General features: G+C 52.8%; 1 protein-coding gene across 10 annotated transcripts in view; it reads right to left on the minus strand.

The window, feature by feature from the left end:
* Positions 1-19817, minus strand: part of BCL11A (BCL11 transcription factor A) — a 101035-nt gene that overhangs the window by 16467 nt on the left and 64751 nt on the right. The window lies entirely within an intron of this gene.

Genomic DNA, 19817 nt, shown 5'->3' on the forward strand with positions numbered 1-19817 from the left:
TGTTCGCCACCGTTCTGTGCAGTTTTTGTTTGGTCTTCTTTTTGTTTGGGGTGGTTGTTTTTTTTTTTGGTTTTTTTTTGCCAAACAGGAGAGAAGGGGGTTGCTGTAGGTATGGGGAAGATGATTTGGTTCCCAATCAACTTGGTGTTGATTGTTTTCTTGTGAAAGCAATCTTGGGGAGAGATCTGTGACTATTAGGGGTGGGGGGTGCAATTGGGAATATTTGGAGTAGACTGAAAAGACTGAGGGGCACTTATCTGCAAGGCTGGTGGGCACATGTATACTTACTTTGCTTTCCAGACAAGCCCAAGCAGAAAGTAATATGCTAGGAGGAAATCATGGAATTTGTGAACCATTTCGATGGGACAGCACCCCACCCCACCCCTGCTATATTTATTGTGGGACCCTGAAGGATGGGGCAACTTTTGACATTTCAGAACTGGGGGCTACACCCTGGAATTCCATCAGGGGAGATCCCCCTGACAGGCCATGGCTTCCGGTGTCACAAAGGAGCTGAGACCTCTGGGTCTCATTCATGACAACCCCAGTACCCAATGCCAGCAGCACCCAGGAAGAGTTGGCCCGCCTTATCCATTCGTTCTGGGGGGGCGCTGGCTTCTCAAAGGAAATAAACCTGCATCTACCAGGATCATCGAATGCTGCTCGCATGAGGAGCTGCTCGAGAGAGGACCTCTTTGACTTGGGCCATCTGGAGCCCACTCGTGTATTTGGTTAAGTGGCGAGCCCTTCCACGTCCACCTTTGGCTAGCTACCCACGTGGATGTCAGCCTGGAGACAGAGCAGTGGGGGGAGAGGGGGACGGACGATGGGCCATAAGATGCTCCCCTGTGTTCTGGGGGGTTGGAGTTTATGATGCGTGGGGGTGGTGGGAGAGAAGAAAAACAGACTTTGATGGTGAGTAAATAGAAGATGTTTTCCATTAGCTTAATATTAAGAGCACTTAAAAGTCTAGCAGGTCTCAAGTGTCAAATACATCCTGTTCTTACACTGGCCACGCTGCCAGGTGCAGCCACCGCAGACAGGAGTGAGGTTCCTTACACAAGGAGCACGGAGGTCAAAATGGCCTGTGGCCCGTGCAAGCTGTCACACAAGTGGCCCAAAGCAGTCGCTCCCAGGGCTTGTAGAGGGAGACTGCCGTGGGGGCCTGAGCTGGGCCAGAAACGGGAAAGCAAGCCCACAGAGCACAGAGTGAGCGAACTGGACCAGAGGACGAGGCTGAAACAAACAGCCAACAGAGAAAACAGGTCTTCCTTCCACTGTGCACAGCAAATGAATTGTATGATATGAAATCAACTGGACCTATCATCGCGCAGAGTGCTTCTCAACGAGAAATCTGAGAATCCATTTTTTTTTTTGCACTTGGTAGTAGGTCTGTTTGTTACTAAGCCTGTGTCTTGCCAAGACTACAACCCTTTCCCCGGCTCAGTTCGTATCGCTGAGGTCCCTTGGTGGCTCCAGAATAAAAGCAACACAGTCCTTGGACCCCTGCTTGTGGAACGACGGATTCCATGTACCCTGCCACCTCTCCTCAGAAAAGAAGCCTGAGACCCCAGGCAGCAATGGGAGACTGTTAAGCTCATCCGGGCCCAGCACTTGCCCGTACCTCTGGATTGGCAAACTTACCAACAGAACCCTGTGCCCTGAGCAGGGTACACGGCCTGGCCAGTTCTTCATACTGCCGGCCTACCGGGTAAAACCGAGTGGAGACGCACTACCTCGCATAGTGTTGGCTTTTGCTTAAAGATCATCAAGTCCATGCCTTCGATTTACAGGCAAACTGCAGCCTTGAGAAATTACAGGGATGGTGGTAGGAAGAATGAGTGAGTCTACTGATTCCTAGTCCAGTGCGCTCTCCTGGGGGGTGTCACCCCCACTCCTGGCCTCTCCTGTCCCTGTCCAGTTTGTCATCACTGTCTAAGATGTTGAGGTGGAGAATCCTTCTCTCCCGGCCCATTCGGTACCAGTGGTCATGAAATCGGAGTCGGTTTCGACTTGCGATGACCCCTGTGTGTCAGAGCTTTACTGTACTCCATGGGGTTTTCAGTGGCTGATCTTTTGGGGAGTGGTTCCCAGGACTTTCTTCTGAGTGACCTCTGGGTAGACTTGACCCTCAGGCCTTTTGGTTGGCAGCCGAGCACATTAATCTGTGCACCACCCAGGGATGCGTAAAAGCCTCGGCAGGGAGAGCCCCAGCCCAGAGGTGTTGAGTGAGGTGTTCACAAGGTCCAAATGAACTGACTTTGTTTCAAAACCAGGAACCGAGCCCCCCTGCTCTGCTTCCTGCTCCTCCTGGGCCCACTGCCTCTGCTTCCCTCTACCTCTACCTTGGGTCCCTCTGCAGAAGGAGCCAGGTAGAGAAACGAGCTCTTTCCATCCATCCAACACAGTGTTTAGACAAAAGCAGACTGCCTTTGCGGGACAGACTCAGGCGTGTATGCGTCTTCCTCTAGGCAGAGGACCAAAGCAAAGCCCACCAGGAAGCCCAGCTGATCCTGCTGCCCCTTCCACTCAACATGCCCCCGGTATCCGCACGGGTAAGTACAATCGACATTCCCACGTGACCTGAAAATGCTAAGTTGTTCCTGGCCTCCGATGCTGCCTTTAATTATTTCATCAGGGCTTAGATGGAGTGGAATATCACAATGAATGCTTCTCAGCACCAAACCCAAAGAGCAATTCTGCCTTCTCAGGCTGGTTGAAGAGTTGCCCCTGGCTAAGGCCTCTTTTCACTCCCCCACCCCAGGGAGAGATGGGCTCTAGGTTGCTGGCTGGGAAGGGGGTGGTCTAGCTGTGCCCTCTCTGGTGGTCCCAGCACCGCTGCAGCATCACCTGGGAGCCTGCTAGAAGGGAAAATTCGCAAGCTCCACTTGGGACCTGCTGAATCAGAAAGCCTTGAGGTAGAAGAGCCCCGTGTCTGTACGCAGTGGTTCCGCTCCCAGAGAATCTGGTGAGGTCGAGTTTAAGAAGCCGTGCAGGAAGCATGTGGGGTGCCAACCCTTGCAAGGCTGGGGGCTCGAACTCACAGCTGCTCCTCTGGAGAACATTCAGGGCGTCTGTTCCTGTCGAGATTTGCAATCTCTGAAGCCCTGTAAGGGTTCCATAAGTCGGAATCCACTCAATGACAGTTGGGGTGGGGGAGTGTCTTAGCACCCTAAACACAAACCAGCCAGCCAAGCAGCCCAAGTCCGCGGCCGTGAAGTCATCTCCTAACAAGAGACCCATCAGGCAGCGTGGGACTCCCTGAGTTTCCAAGACAGAATCTTCGTGGAAGCAGACAGCCTCCTCTCCCTCCCATGGAGTGGCTGGTGGGGGCACACAACTGGACGCCTTTTCTCAGCAAGATGTGCTTCGCTGCTGGTCTCAAAGCTGCTAGTTCAAAGTCACTCCGAAGAAACCGAGGAAGAAAGGCCTGGTTGTCTATTCCCAAAGGTCACAACCTTAACAACCTCACAGAGCATACTTTCAATCTGCAGCACACAGGGTTGCCAGGAGCTGAGATTGACTCAAGGGCAAGTGGTTTTGTCTTTGGGTCAGGGCAGGGGCGTTGAAGGATCGGGCAGAGACCCATGGCCAGGGGAGGCGGCTGGATGGCCCCTTCACTCCTGGGCTCCTCTTCCTTTAGGAACGAGCGGTCAAAAATAGCATCCTTGAGATATTTCTAATGGTCCTCCTCATAGAAGAGGAGGTTCCACCGTCATCACTGACCGGGTCAAGGGGCAGGTCCAGGATCTCTATCAGCTACTTTTGCTCCTAAGGAATGTTCTAAGCATACGATGAAACTCAAAACCAGCTCACGCCAGGCTGCTGGCATTCTCACTGCTTCCATGATGCTGGGCCGCCGAGGCCGTGGCCCCTGCATGCGTGGAGCAATCAACAGGACGTGCCGCTCCCCTGTCCAAACGCTAAGGTGACAGGCACTGCTGCCTTCTTCTGCATCGGTGACTTTTGAATGCTTTGTGCCCCTCTGGTGAAAGGTGTTTTATAATCTGCTCTTGTTTCACACAAGCCTCTCAAGACCCAGCTTTCCCGCGTGGAGCCTCAGAAGGCCCTGTGCATTATTAGACGGGGTCTGAATAGAAATGATGACTCTTATTTTTGGGGTCTCATTAAAAATCTGCAACATATTGGGGATGTTCTTCACTAGCCTTAAGCTATTGCAACCCCCACTCCCACCCCACTCCCCACACCGATGCCAACACGATGGAGATTCACCCAGCAGCGCTCGTTCACGTTGAGCACCGGTCACTGTGCATTCCTTTAGACAGGTGACACCAGCTCGCCACACAGAGCCCAGAGGGGGTGCCACTGAACTTCAGCATCATTAGCCCGCATGCCTGGTTTGCTGAAGAGCATCTCAAGGATTAGTGGCACGCCACTTGTTTCGGAGTCTAGTCCCCCGGTGTGCAAGGCAGACACATTAAGGCCGGAGCATCTAGTCGCTCCCCTCTGGTGGCGACCCTACAGGACAGAGCCCAACTGCCCCCATGAGGTTTCCAAAGCTGTAATTCTTTGTAGAAGCAGATAACCCCCGCCCCCACCCCCCACCCCCGCCGCCACCCTCTCCTGAGACGTGCTCATGAGTTCAAACTACCAGGGCTTTTCAAGTGCTTTAACCACTGCGACACCTTGGCTTGCGATAACTAATTAATCCTAATTCCTCTCTGGAGGAACACACAGATGTTTGCTGTTCACTAACATGTGTGTGTATAAGTATATATAGCCTATATATATATATACACACACATAGACATATAGAGCTTATACACACACGTATGTTTAACACCTGTGTGTTTTCCTAGTAAAACAGTACATGTAAGATGTAGAGCTGACTCCAAGTCATGAAATGAGCTGTTATGAAACCAGTCTCCCCTTTACCCTGGGTCTTACGGAAGAGAATGGGGCGGTGGATGAGAGAGCTCTGGTGTTGGCGACAGGCTTTAAGAAAGCAAGGGCTCCCGGTGCCATCTACTTCCAAAAGGCTCCAGTCTTAGCCCTGTCCCAAAGCCACCTTCCAGACTACATGTGGAGTCCCCAAGTGGTGGGAACAGTTATCCCACTTTACTGAATGCTGAAGGCCACCCAGAGGCAGTTGGGAAGAAAGGCCGGGCAGAGAACTTCCACAAACACAGCCATTGAAAAGTTCTACTCTGACACACGGGGCATTGACTCAATGACCACTGGCCTTTACAAGATAATTAAAAGAGCATCTTGAAGGTTTGTCACACACACACACACACACACACACACACACACACACACACACACCCCAACCCCTACGAACAACAGTGTAGCTAGTCCGGCTACAGGTTTCACCCCAGAAGGCAACGCCACCAAATAGCTCCTTCTACTCAAATGTTTCTAGCTCCTCTCCCCAGATCCCAGCTCTTCCGGCCCAGAGTCTGTACCCGCACGAGCATCCGAGAGCAAACATTAGTCATGCCCACGTCTTGAGTTGTGTCAATCTGAACTGAAAATGGGCCAGCTTCATTCACCTTCTGCTATTGTGGAAATCGCATTCCCTTTTGTTGCAGAAATGAGCACTTACCTGAGTAATTCTAGCCCCCACTGCTTAAAAACAAAAACAACAAAAACTGGCTATGGCTTTGCCAGGCGGTGGAAGGGAGAAGCCCTTCCCAAAGCACGTTCTGCACAAGTGAAAGCAGGCGAGCCTTCCAGAGGCCCCGCGCTCCAGGACCTCTCTTGGCTGAAACTTGCTCCTAGGGCTACTTACAGGCCTTGAGCTCCCTGACCGGCCCCTTCAAGGACACCACGCACTCATTGGGGAACACTTGCTCTCTTTTGACTGATTCTCTCCTTTCAGGACTTTGATGACTGAAACAACCCGTTTCTAATGCCACCTTCTGTGTGTTCACGGCCTCGGGGTTCACTGTGAGGGGCCAGGGGCAAGTGGCATCCCAATGGCCCCTTCCAGCTCTGAAAAATGCCAAAAATGCAAGCCACCAATCTGTCAGGTCTAAACAAAAATGTCCCCCAACCTGTGTCCTTACCATAAGCAAAGCATATAATTCAAGAAATAATTTTAAGAGAGCTTGCTTTTCTGAAGAATAAAGACATTGCGTTCCATCTTTGTGTTGAAATGCAGATTTCCCGCTAAAAGGCAAATCCCTCATTTCAAAAGGTTGAATAGGATGGCACTTAAAAAAAGAATTCCAGCAGGTTAAACTTGGGGTGTTGAAAACGGCTCTCTCTGGTAATATCCTTTGGCTCTGGGCCCAAAGTATTTTCACTTGATGGTGAATTGGATAAATTTTTATTTCACTTTAAGCTTCTGCCTCTTAGGATAGTAGAGCTCATGCCTACATAGGACAGGGAGGGCAGCTGGGTAAATAGACAAAGAGGACAATTTTGTCCTAAGACCATTTTTTTGTGGTGGTTGTTTATTTACCCTTGTGCCCCAAACTACACAAAATATGTGTTCCTAGGAGAAGTTCCGTCCGATCGTTAGTCCATGCATTCGTTCAGCAAATATTTCCTGAGCAACAGGCAGCAATGGTCTAGCTCTGTGGGTCGTACAAAGAAAACTCAGTCCCCGGAGTGAGCCTGCATCGGGCACAGAAGACAGGGCTGAGCAGAAACCGCTGTGCTCCAATCTAGACATGCCCGGAGAGGTCCACACAAAGGGCTGTGGAAACTCAGAGGCAGCAAAACGGCTTCCATTTGGAAGGGCAGAGGCTTGAAGGAGGAGGTAACTCAAGAACTTGAACCTCAGGCTAAGTGAAAGGGTTTCCTGGAGACAAAGAAAAAGCAGGTGCGTTTGCTCAGAGGGAGCACCAGAGGCATGTGCAGATCAACGGACACCGCCAACAGGGCGCTGCACTCAAGTGAAAACATGAGGCGCCACTTCACTGGATTGACCGGGGAGGTGATCATCGCTGTGGGTGCCCGTGTTGATGGGGTGCCCGCAAGTCGATTCAAACTTACAGCGAGCCCATGTGACCACATGGGACAGAGACCGGCCCTGTCAAGTTAGCTAGTTCCCTTGGCTCAAATCTTTATGGAAGTCGACCACCCGGGTCTTCTCTCCCAAGGACTTGCTGCTGGGTGGGGGGTTCCAATGGCCAACCTTGTGGTCAGCCGCTGAGCACTCAACAGATGAGCCACCAGGGTTTCTTGACCCCAGAGGTCAGGATCATCTAAATAAATCTCGGAAAACTTCTGTGAAGTCTCCTCCTTTCCCAAGTTCAGTTCTTCCTGCAGAATTGCCTTCTTAACATAGAGGACTGGGTCATACGCCAACGATGGCAAGCCTCTTCCTGGAAGTTCATCTGTCCCATTGTATTCCCCCAAGGCCTTCCATCTGGTCTGAAACGGGTCCCTGCTAGCCAACAAAACCAAGGGCAGCGTACAAGTTTAGTACCAAACAAGTCTCTTGCTCACCATCTTTTGACTGGCGTGGTAAACGGGCAGCGATGCCCTCTTCAAAGATGGCAGCCGACAGCACTGGCTGAATGTGTCATCACTTTCCCTTCAAAGAAAAGCTGCCGGCCACCATCTCTGGGCGGGCACTGCTGACTGCCCTATGCAAGAAAACGTCCGATGTATAAGAGATCCGGTGCTGTTTCCCTTGGCTGTGACTGAATGGTTTTCAACCTTACTGAACCCCTGGTTTCCTGCCACCCAGCCTCCAGCACCTCTGTTTACTTCTCCTGATGGATGAGGTGGGTGGTCTGCTATTGGCGAATCCACTGCGTTGGATTCCCCTGAGTCAGACAAACAAGTGTTGATAGTGCGTTCTTCTCTGCAATATGGCCTCCCTGGCTTGAGTCATCTCTATCAGATGTCTCCTTGCCAGTTGAAGAATGACACATTGTCAGCAAATGACTGGGTGAGAAATGTTGAGATTTTTTTCCTATACTACTTTGTCCCTTCAATCATCAACTTGACCTTCCCTCCAAACCACCACCCCCCCAACCCCGCACTCGCCCTTTCTTCTCTTCAAAGCCCCAGGGAAGGGGAGAGATAGCCTTATTCCTGCTCCATGAGGAGCTGGAGGTGGGGGGGGGGGCGCTGGGGTCAGTGTGTGCACACAGGTCTAACTTCACCTGAGATGCTGTGTAGCTTATTTATCTGTGAGCTACTTTCCAAAACCTCCCTGTCCACTGTGCTTCCCCAGAGTCTCACTGAGGGCCCTGCCCTCGATTCTCCTCTTCCTCGAGGCGGTCAGTGTGTGGAGAGGCCGGGGAAGCAAAGCCAGGGACCCAACTCTGCCCCTCACTAGCTCTGTTTGACCTAAGGAAACTCCTTCCCCTCTTCCAGGCCTTGCATTGACTCATCTTTAAGAAAAGGCCACGTGTGACGGCTGGCTCCTCTTTCCCACATCAATCTTCCTGTCGGATCCTCCTTGGAGACTCACCCTCGGAGCAGGAAGAACAGACACAGCTGGTTATGAGACCTACTATGGGCCATCGTAAAAGTTAGCCAGGCTATGGCCCTTGCGACCTTGCCAGGCATTAAAAGAACCTACAGAGGAGTGGGCAGTCGCTGGGTGGGACAAATGGTGCCTAGCCTCAAATGCTAGCCAAAAGGCTGGAGGTTCAGAACCATCCACATGCCTGCAACAGTGAGGATGGGTAACTTACTTCACGCTAAAAAAAAAAGTCAGCCATTGGAAATTCAATGAAGTACACTTCTACCCTGACACACTTGGGGTCACGTGAGGCCAATTAACCGGAAGGCAAGCAGCCAACTGGCCTGACCGGAGAAGGAGGACTGATCCTTAGACCCAGAGGAGCAGCCAGGTGGTGGGTTTCAAGCTCCCCCGGGGCTCTGCCTTGCCAAGCTCTCCAGTCTGAGACTTGGGGAGGAAGCCTCCTGGAGCCCTGGGCCAAGGAGAGTGAAGGTCAGAGAGAACCAGGAAGAAATGTCCCGCACGCCCAGGAGAAATGTCAGGGGGAAAGGTTTGGTGCCCAGTGCCAGGTCAGTGACAAAGCTCAGCCTCTCGCCAGAGCCTGGCAACTACTGCCCACTAGGCACACAGAGGATGGGACTCTCATTCCTTAGCATCCTCTAACAGTGCAGGCCAGCACTCCACCCCACCCCCACCATCACCACCCAGCATTCTGTGGCCCCTGCCCTCACCCACCCACCACGCAGGGTTCCTAGAGAGTGGTGTGTACACGGAATCCCGTTCAAGGACATAACTTCAGAGACGTCTCACCACCTTTCCAGCCTCATGGGAAATTGGCAGGGCTTCCAGCCTCTTACCTGAGGCTCTTTCCTTCCCCGACCGCCCCCACCCCCACCCAACCTCTCCATCAAGTAGCTAATGATCTGTAAACAAACACTTTAAATTCAGTGGGGGAGCTCACTATTTAAAGGGATCCCATGGAGAACCCTTCTGAAAAGTTAACAATCTTTTCGGGTCATGTGAAAAATCACCCTCTAATTTATTAGTTCCCATTGATGAGATGTGGGTGGTTTGGGGGCTTTTCCTAAAACAGCAACAACACCCGAGGCTTGACTGCAAGGCCCCTGTGGACAGAAGAGGGGCTGCGGAAATGCAGGGAGCTGCCGGGACTTGTTGCTTTCATCCAATGGCCTGGTCTCTTCCAAATGAAGCCAGTCTTGTCTCCCCAGGCCACCCAGGACATTGACGGTGGGAAACCATAGCCTGGCTACCCAGAAGGCCTTGGAAACGGCATTTGAGTTTCTCAAGACTTGAGTCACTAGCCGCCTAGGGAGGGCAGAATGAACATTTTCTTTCTACTGCTGCAGGGAGGGGGGAAGAAAGCATTTGGCTGTCATAGCTCTGGTGAGACTGACCATGCGCTCCAGAAACGCTTTAAAGTCCGATAACACCAGCTCGATTGGGGAGGGCTTGTCTATCAAAGCCCACAGAACATGGCACGGGCTCCCGGCTTACTCTGAGGCGGCTTTTCATCTGTGCCCACTCACAGACAAGTGCAATTATACCACTCTCTCCCCATTTTGATTAGTCTCAAGAAAAGGTCAGAATGAGCTAAAAAACCAAGCTCAGAGTCTGAAGGAGGCACCTTGGTGCTTTTAGGCGGACTTGCTCAGGGGTGGCAGGAAGGATGCACAGCCAGGGTGAGGAGAGGGGCTTGGCCAGGAGAGGTGCAGGTGACACTGTAGCCCTGTGAGCTGGAGCTGGCTGCTCTGCACTGAGATCACTGCTCTGTCCAATTCGTCAATGAGACGCAGTCGCGAGACAAGCAAGGCTCCAAGAGCCTGTCTGCCCAGGTGCCCTCATGCCCCTGAGCCTCAAGAAGGCTCAGCCGAGTTGCTCTCTCTCGACTACCAACCAAGCCAAGGCTGGTCCTTCCAAAGAAAGGATTATCCTGGACTGTGTTTGTGGGGGCTTCGTGTTCCCAAAGCACTCTGCCCCCAGCTCCCCAGTAAGGGCATGAAAGAACGATCTCGGGTCACAGACCAGCAGGGAATGGGCGAAGGGCTGGCACCTGCAATTCTGCCTCCTTTCCTAAGGCTAAGTCATGTCCCTGCACCCCAGTCACCTCAGGAGATCCAAGTGGATCAAGGCAGAGAGAGCCGTCCGGACCCCAGTCTTGCCTTTCTGGGAGGACACAGTGGCAGATGAGCACCGAGGGGTCGGAGAAGGTACACACTACGGGTTTGCCCTCTGAGAAGCAGGTTGGCCAGGCGATTCTTAGAACCAGAAGCGGCCATTCTCCAAAATTCAAGTCTATTATGTCTTACAGTTAACACAGAACTGTTTGGGGCAAAAGAAAAAACATGAGAACTAATTTAAGGCTTCAAAGCCCTACAAACTAAAAAAGAAAGAAAAGTGGTCTAGCAGGTCAGGCTCTGACATTTCTTCAGGAAGAAAACTAGGCTGCCCTCTCGCCTGAGGTGAGGCTGAATCCAAGAGCGCAGACCGTGAGCCTTCTTTCAGAAACTGCCCACCCACAGCTCCTCCAACGTCTACCGGGCACGTCTACCAGGCGCGGCAGCGGCTGACACCGGGCAGGCTCCTTGTGCTCCTCCCGGATCCTTCCAACCTGGGGCCCAGCAAGCAAGAAGAGGCAGACACAGCTATGTGTTTGAGCCTTAGTCCCATCATTCTGTCCCTGGCTTCTTCACCCTGCTCTGAATCCATTCAGCTCACTGACCCCCTTCGCAAGAGTCCCGTGAACAGAAGATTCAACGGCCGCAGGTTGAATCTTGAAAGTGCTCAAGAGGGAGCCCCCAATGCAGCCACAAAACGGGTGCAAAGTGGGCTGGTCTCAGGCTCACTAATTCTGCAGCTTCAACAGAGGGAGCGTTCAGAGTGGCCAGGCACCTCCAAGCTTCTCAAACCAAGAACCTAACAAGTCTTTCTTTCTACTAAGACAGCTTTGGGAGACCTTGGTCCATCTCACTGGGCAAAGGGTCCTTCATGTCTCCACCGGAAGCAAGAGGCTGGACTCTAGCCCCTAGAGGAACTGTTCTATTCCTGACACACGTGAGTCACCAGGCACCCCCATCGACTGGCCAGCAAGGGTTTCGGCCACCTGGCAAAACAAGGTCTCCGTGGCACAGCGCCCCAAACTGCCACACTCTTTCCGTGCACCTGGGAGGCCGTCCTGCAGCCAGCAGTACCAGGATCTCTCGGGGTCCAGGAGGAAGAGGAACGTCTGAGAGACTCAACTCTCCCTTAACAAGCCCCTCGGGCAGAAATCCTTTGTTCCCAGAGCCTCAGCGCTCTCGACTGCTGGGCAGCAAGCCCCTAGATGTCCACCACCACAGTGCTCAAGCCCTGTCAGGTGGCGGGGACTGCGGACAGGAGGCTGACACGGTTTCAAAGGGGCCGACCAGGCAAGAACCATCCTGCACTCCTGCCCCGGCTCTAAGGCAATAAAATGTCTTTTATCAATGTAATTCAAGGCTGAGAGTCAAGGGTCTGTCACCATTTTAAAGAGGCTTATTACATGGCCACAAAAATTTGCCTCAGGCTCAAACCTGGCATGTAAGGTATCAGCGTGGGACAGGTTCTTTTGATTTGATTTTATTTTCTTACAAAATCTGAAAATGAAATGCTTCTGTCCCTCCCTTCCCCCACCTGGGTTGGGTTTTTTTTTTTTTAATGGGAAGAGGAATGAAATCTGAGGTTGACAGGTTGGGACAACTCCACTCAGCTTTCTCACTCAAAAGCCGCTTTTGTTAGATCATACTTTGCATTTCTGGCCCGGGGCTCTTGGCGGAACAGGCTGTGGACTTCCCCGGGAGGAGGCCCCACTGAGCTCTGCCCCCCCCCCCCCCCCAGTGCACTGAAGACTGGCCACGCAGGCTCAGGGGCATGAAGGCGCCTGTGTTGGCAGTGACTATCGGAGCCTCACGGCGTCTCTCTCCTGAGCCTCCAGGGGAGACCAGGGCGCCCTGGTCTCATCAGGTGTCTACCACCACAGGTCCCCCAGTTCAAGTTCAAACTGTCAGAGGATCAAAACTACCCAGAAGCCCAGCTCTGCTCAGTGGACTCATTCATGTTGGAGAGCTGCCCAGAATGACCTGGGCGGGAAGGACCTTGCTGTGGAGCCTGCGGTGGGGTGGCCGGGGGAAGCCTCCCTGCTGGCAGTCTCAGCACAGCCCCGGGTCAATGATTCACTAGCCAAGGAGGGCAGACCCTTGTGTGTGTGTGGTGATGGGGGCGGGGGGAGGGAAGCGCGGGGGCGCTGTCCCATAGTTTCATGGCACTGTTTTGGCAATCTTAGTTGCATATTTACTCAATGGTTGTTATGGACAATCGGGTTAATAATTCACCTTCAAAACAGGGTAATTACATAGTCAGATGAGTATGGTGGTTGTCACATTTCCTTGCAGTCTCCTGGGATGCTGGTCACAATCACCTAGCCTGGGTCTCTCTGCTCTCTCTCTCTCTCTCTCTTAAAGCAACCCTACTCTCCCCTCTAGTCTCACCCTTCACCTGCACCCCCACGCTCCTGCCCCAACAGAGACTTGAACAAGGTCCTTCAGTCCACAGAACTACACTTCCGCGCCACTGACAGGCCTGAGCAACAGGCTGGCTGGATGACCTCACCCACCTCCCTGCCACAGGCTCTGGGGAGCACACCTGCCCCAGCCCACACCTCCTCGTCCAGGTTGCACCAGGGACCTGCCCCTGGACAAGGCCAAAGAACCCAGAGCCTTCTCAGCACTGTGAAGCAGGGGAATCCCAGCCCACTGACTGGAGAGGCCACTGGAATGTGAATCAGTACCCCCCCCCCACGGCCACCGCCCCACGTGCTCATCAGACAAGCCCTGCAGGGAGGGGTTCCCTTTGCACCCAGGGCCCTCTGGCCAAGGGCAGACACCCATCTTCTGCATGGAACCTGGCCCCCACACTCTGGAGACAGCACAAGGGGGAAGGGTTCCAGGAACAGTACAAGCAGAACCACGACCATCGGCCTGCTCTCTGGTCCCCCAAAGCTAAGCCGTGTCCTTCCTTCATGTGGTTAAACCCCTGACACCGCACCCAACACAGGCAGGACCGTGTGCTCAGGGCCAAAGCCGTTTCTGTTCCGACAGGGCGGTGCGGCCTGGAACACCCTGGGCTGAACGGAGGCCACCAGGTCCCCAAGCTGCAGGGAAACCGAGGCCAGACTGGAGTCCTCAGGCACAAGACTCGAAGGCAGCGAGGGGGTAGGGGTGGCGGGAGGGACATCCACTGTGGGAGTCTGGCTAAAGGTGGCTGTAGGGGAAACCCTGTGTGTTCCCTAGTTCAACGGGACGTCACGCTCCTAAAGCCCATGTTCTCCACCAGCCCCCCCACCCCAGCCCCCACGTCTCTACCCCAGTCGCTCTCCCACTCAGCCCAAGGGACTGAGGACGCCTGTGCTTGGCGAGCCCCACCCCCGGGTCCAGCAAATCCCTAGGAAACCTCAGAGACCTGCTGCTCCAGACAAGGCCTCCAGGACCCTTCGGAAGTCCACACAGTTCAGCTTTTCCTTGCTGTTGTTTCAATCCGGTTGTGACTTCTTTTTACCGTTTAAAAAAAAATTGGCAACGTATTTCTGTTCCTGTGGGGGGGTGTGGGGGTGGCGAGCAGCAAGAGGGTGTGCAGGGGAGGAGGTGCGTGGGCTGGTGATCAGCTGGAGCCAGAGCGAGCAGATCCTGAACAGGAGAAGAGCGAGATCTGGCGCACTCTCTTGGCTCCCAAACCATCGCCATTCCCACTGACACCGCTTCGTTCCCGGGCACCAGGCACGGGGAGTGGGAAAGGGGCAGGTGACAACTTCACCACAACCCAGGATTTGGCATTTCAATCCACAGGAAGCAAGAGGGAGTGGGGGGGTCTTCTTATTTATAGATCTGCAGAGGAATTGGACGAGGTAACCAGAATGTGCTGCTGGTGGGTCTGAAGGAACGGGGCCATTTTCAGACTTGGAAAGCTTCCCGTAACTGAGCATCACTCGACCCTGAGCACTCACTGCACCCCAAGGTTAAGCTCGGTCTCCTGAACATGGCAGCCGGCAGCTGTCCGGGAGCGAGGTAGCTCGCCAACCCCCCACCAAAGGACAGGTTGTTCCCACCTGACACTCAGTAGCATGCTGTTCATTTGATTATACAATGCCTGGCTTTCTGGACTAGGTATTCCTGGTGACATGTTAAACATCTAACTAGACAAAATCACTGTGACAAAAATTGATGGCAGAGTCCAGTGGAAAGATCATTGATTGGCAGAAGCCTCTCCCCACCCCCCATTGAAACAAACATTTTTCTTTTGATGTACTGAGAAAAACCACTGCAAAGAAACATGAACATCAGCTGCGGCAGCCTGGGGAGGACTGGGAGGTGGCTGGGGCAGCATGACCTACTGCATGATTCCAGATGCCAAGCAGGGTATTTATTGGGCACCGGGAGGAGCATCAGCCCACACCAAGAGAAGATCTACGAAGGGACAACCCACCCCCCTTGTTCTGCACTGCAGCCTCTCCCCTCTCTGCCCGCACCCTCCTGGGAAGGCCTGCGCTGGCTGCCTCAACCCATCAGGGCACAAAGCGGGTGTGCAGGTACACGAGCCCCTCAGCTGTCCGTGCCACGCGTGTGGACTGCAATATTCAACTCATGGTGGCTTGGGGCACAGCGGGCCCCGGGGAAAGCCGCAAGGGTCAGAGACAGCTCCTGGAAGACGCTCGTCCAACCTCGAGGCAGCATCCAATGCACCAGCTGGACCATGCAGGACAGGAAATCTGCAACTGAAGATGCGTCTGAAGGCCTGCACCGGCCGCGGGGATTGCTTTCTCGTCTTCTGGTTTTGTCTGTTCTCTGCTCCCCACCCTCCTTTTGGGTGCCCTGTTTGAAAGGGCATCATGACAAGCAAGGGCCTCTCAGAGCTTCTGTTGGAAATCAGAAGCTTGTTAGATGGTGATGATTCTGCACGGGCTGTGGCACTCACTGCGTCCAAAGGGCGCTTGCCGCGCTGCTGGCCTCTCATTTAGCGCTCGCTCCTCGGCTAACCGGGAAGCCCTCAGGTCCTCCGTAAAGGCAGGTCACTGTCCCTGCACCTCAGAAGTTGAGGATGGGGAGACTCGGGGTTCCCTTGCTGTTAGACATGTTATCGAGAGACCTGTCTCTGGAGGGGGACTTGGTGACAAAGAGGAAGACCCCTGACGAGAGGAATGGGCACAGGGGCTGGGACCCCCGGCTCCAACAGCTCCCGCTCCCGATGCTCCGCCTGTGACAGTGGTTGGGCTGTCCGTCCCGGAGCTGGCAGCGTTCTGCAGACTCTGGGGGTGTCGGCAAACGTGGGCACCACTGACAGCCACCTCGCAGAAAGTCACACAGGAGGTAACTGTGGGCTCACAGCCTATTTCCCCCACCAGGCGAAATCGAAGCGCACAGGCAACTAAAAATATCTCGAATTTCAATTCTCTCCCCCACCCCTCCCCTCTCCGCATCTCTCTCTTCTTCAGGGCTCTCTCATTCTAGTCCCCACCACCGCCACCTTCCCTTCTTCCACCTCCCCAGGCCACCAGCCACCAGGGCCCTCTGCTGTCGGCAAGGCTCCGGCTCGCCAGAAAGAGAAGTAAATGAAGAATTAAAGAGGCACCAGCTTTTCTCTTGTATTGAGACAGCTCTGATTGTGGAACCGAAACCCACTACCCTCCCCTTAACAACAATACAACAGGAGAAAAACCCGAACCAAACATTTCCTATTTTTCTAGACTGGGGCAGCAGCTGCACCTGATGAGGCTGAAGTCCGGTCTGCTCTCAGCTTCGCTCAGGCTTTCTTCTTTATGGGAAGGGGGTCTTTGACGGGGCACCAGAGAGGAGGAAGGCAGGGTTAACAACGCAAGCGGAAACGCTTGTAGGCTCAGGGTTCTTGCACCTATCACCCGTCAGATTCACGGCCTCAGCACTAGAGGCCTACTCACTGAGCCAGAGCCCATGGTGGAGGGGCGAGCGAGAGGAGGGCGTAGGTGCCCGCGAACATGAACACATGAACTGGCAATGTGCTCCATGCCTACAAAGTTTGGGCCAGAAAGGACTCCTCTGTGGTACTTGCTAGGGTTTGGCCCAAAGACACCAGTAAAATAATCAAGACGGAAATTTTAAAAACTGTCGGGCTTAGACCATCCCTCAGGACCATCGCCCCCACCAGGGACTCGCTCACTCACTGCCACCGGGTCCAGGAGGATACAGAGCGACCAGCCTGTGGGGTTTCTGAGACCCTAACTGTGTATAGGAATAGAAAGCCCAGTCTTTCTCCTGTGGTTTCGAGCTGCCCACTCTGCATGCGATTGCTGCCTGACATGGAACCAGGACACCACCATACCACCAGGGCTCCTTCCAACAAGGCACAGCTCTGGGAAAAACTGACTGTCACCCACCACCAGGTTTCCTGAAGTTGCCTGTCTCACCAAGTCAAAAGCACCATTGCCCAAGCAGCTCAATTCTTCCTCAGGGTCCCCTGCAGGGGATGGCGAAGTTCATGGGAATCTGGCCGTGGGACACGCAAAGGATGGGGTGCTGGGATGGACTGACAGGCTCACCCAAGTCCAAGATGGGTGAACGTCACAGCCACTGGGCCAGGTGTAACCAGAGGACAAGAGTGTCAGCAACCCCTGAGCTGAGGATGTCAGTCAGTAGGTGCTGTTGACCAGGCCACCTGCTCCCAGACACCAGGCCCACTAAAGCCCCCGGTGTCCTTGAGCTGGCTCAAATCGCCGGGACTGTCCGAGCCAGAGGAGAGAGCCCTGATCTCTTTGATGCTTCCAGGGAAGGAAAGCAAACAAACACAAGGAAAGAGCCGCCATGGAAAACGATGTGAACAGTGGGAAAAACACCAACCGGTGCATTTAGAAAGAACCAGCATCCCAGAGCTGGCGACTGCAAGGTTCTGAGGAAGCTGTCCCAGCAACCTAGATAGGAGCGGCAACGTTTACTATTCCGGGGTGAGAAGTGACGCCAGCTTTCACTTCGGGCTGTCAAACAGGGTCTATAAATACAAGCACTGCCCCTTGTGATCAATGGGCTGGGCCGACCCATCAAGCCCAAGGGTTTCCCTAAGGTCACACAGCCATCCCAGGTCTCCAGACAGTCCCCTCCGCCAATTAGACGGCTTCATCTAGAAATATATATTCCTACCCTCGTTTTTCAAAGTCGGGTTGAGGGAATAACTGCACAGTTTCTATCTCTCCCTTTCTTTCTCCCACCTTTTGCCCTGACAACCGCACCCACCCCCCTACACACCCCTTCCTATTTGGTATATCTAAGCATCTAGGCCCATGTTCAGGTAAGGTCTCCAGGACCCTCATGTTCTATCCGTAGGTCAAAAGCAGAGGATTGTGGGGGTGAAAAACTTGAGAAAAAGTAGTTGTGATGGTTGCATGTGGTGACCACGATGAACGTCACTGAATCAGACAGGGGAAAATAGTTGGAATGCTTTCTTATATATTTTTCACCTCCATGACAGAAAGAGTGGAGCCAGTCTCCACTCGGAAACACATTTGACAATGTCCCAGAGCATGGCTTGTGATTTGTTCTCTTCTCCCACACATCAAACCCAGACACCAATCCCAGCTCTGCAAGCCTACCTTGCCCCCCTCCCATTTGGCAGGCAGTCTCCCACACACGCTTTGGGGAATGGTGGCCAAGAGCTGAAAGTTCATTTTAGACACACGTGTAGTTATGCACTAAAATGAGCAAGAAATTCAGAGAAACCTATTCACACACACACACACACACACACACACACACACACACTTTAGAATACGGTTTCTAAAGACTTACCAACCAACATGTTGAAAGAAAATGGCCACATCAGGCCCAGAAAATTATTTCTGGATTGCTCACTTTCTGCAAACCAACAACCCCCATGATGGCTGGAGGGCCCATGTGTTGTGAAGTAAAAAATTCACAGAGATCATGTACACACAAAACAGAGTTATTTTTAGATTACTATCAGTTGTATGGACGTTCTGATCCAACCTCGGGAAAGGCCTAGACTTGTTTCTTCTAGGAAAAACATATACTAAGATCACGGTGGCATTAGACTGTTGGCCAAGGGTATCACGGTGCCACCAAGAAACGGCCCACGATCTCAGACTGACCACAGATCTTCCCCAAGGGGGGCGATGTTTCCACGGGCTGCGTGACACTGCCCTGCCCTCAGCTAATCCCCCCTTTCCCGTCTTCTCCCCTTTCTCTGCTGACAGACATGTAACCAGAACACAATAACATTCGATTTAAAAATTACTATGTTATCAGAATCAGAAGGACTGGGGAAAATTCCACTCTAAGGCAGATGCCCCCGTCTCTGCCTCGCACGTCACTCTGCAGCATTTCATATTTCTACCCAGTGAGCCAGCCTGCCTTCAATCCGTTATTTGCCAAGATCCTTGGCCACTAGGTGGGAGGGGGGAGGCAGCACCATAGCCTTAAGTGTGTGAAGTTCTAGCCTTTTATCCACGTAATGATCTACTTAGTATAATATTTTGCCTTTAATCAGAGAAAGAGTAAGATAATTTGATATCCCATAAAACTCCCTAACCTATATTTTGCAAGTCAATTAGCCAGTCCCTTGGTGTTAATGTCAGCCCAAGCCTTACTGCACCTCCAGTGAGGCTTGAGGTGTCTGCAGCCCCCAACCCCACATAGAGAGAGTTTGGGGAGAAAAGTTCAGCCCCTGGTGGGGTGTGGATGGAGGAGATGGGGGGTAGGGGGAGCAGTTATTTTCTCTTTTTTTTTTTTTGTCATCTGCATGGAAATTGGGAAACTGTCTTCTCAAATGGAGATGATCTTCCCTTGAGATCCTTCTGGAAGACTATAAATAATAGAACATACTAATCAACATTCTATATTAAAAGATGAATACAGAATCAGATTATGGAAAAACTAAATGATACCATTATAAAATCTAAAGGAAAAAAATACAGGGGGGAGGCACGCCCCTCTTATGAAGCTCGTCTGATTCCCTGGTAGCGAGACCAGCCCTTAGAACAACGGTGTTCAAAGAAGCCATTTCTCAGCCCCTTATGTATGAGCAGTGGACTGTGAAAAGCAAGAGGCTCCATTTTAACTCCACGATTTCCCCAACCACTCTTCTCAGCAAGCTTCCGGAAGATGAGGGCTGGACATTCACAAACCTTTCATGAGAAACCTGGAGACGAATTCTAGCTATGTGAGAAGAACCCCCAAACTTGATTGTTCCCAATGCCAACGAGGGTCTTCTCCAAGCTTCTCCCATCAACTCATGCTGACCCAGTGACCCCCTGGTGGCTTGGGGGTTACCAGTTGGGCTTCTAACTGAAAGGCCAGCAGCCCAAAGCTGTTAGCAGTCCAGTGTATGACCACCAGGGCTCCTAGAGGGATTTGTGACT

Source organism: Tenrec ecaudatus, chromosome 17 (assembly GCF_050624435.1).
Source record: "Tenrec ecaudatus isolate mTenEca1 chromosome 17, mTenEca1.hap1, whole genome shotgun sequence".
In the NCBI taxonomy this organism is placed as follows: domain Eukaryota; kingdom Metazoa; phylum Chordata; class Mammalia; order Afrosoricida; family Tenrecidae; genus Tenrec; species Tenrec ecaudatus.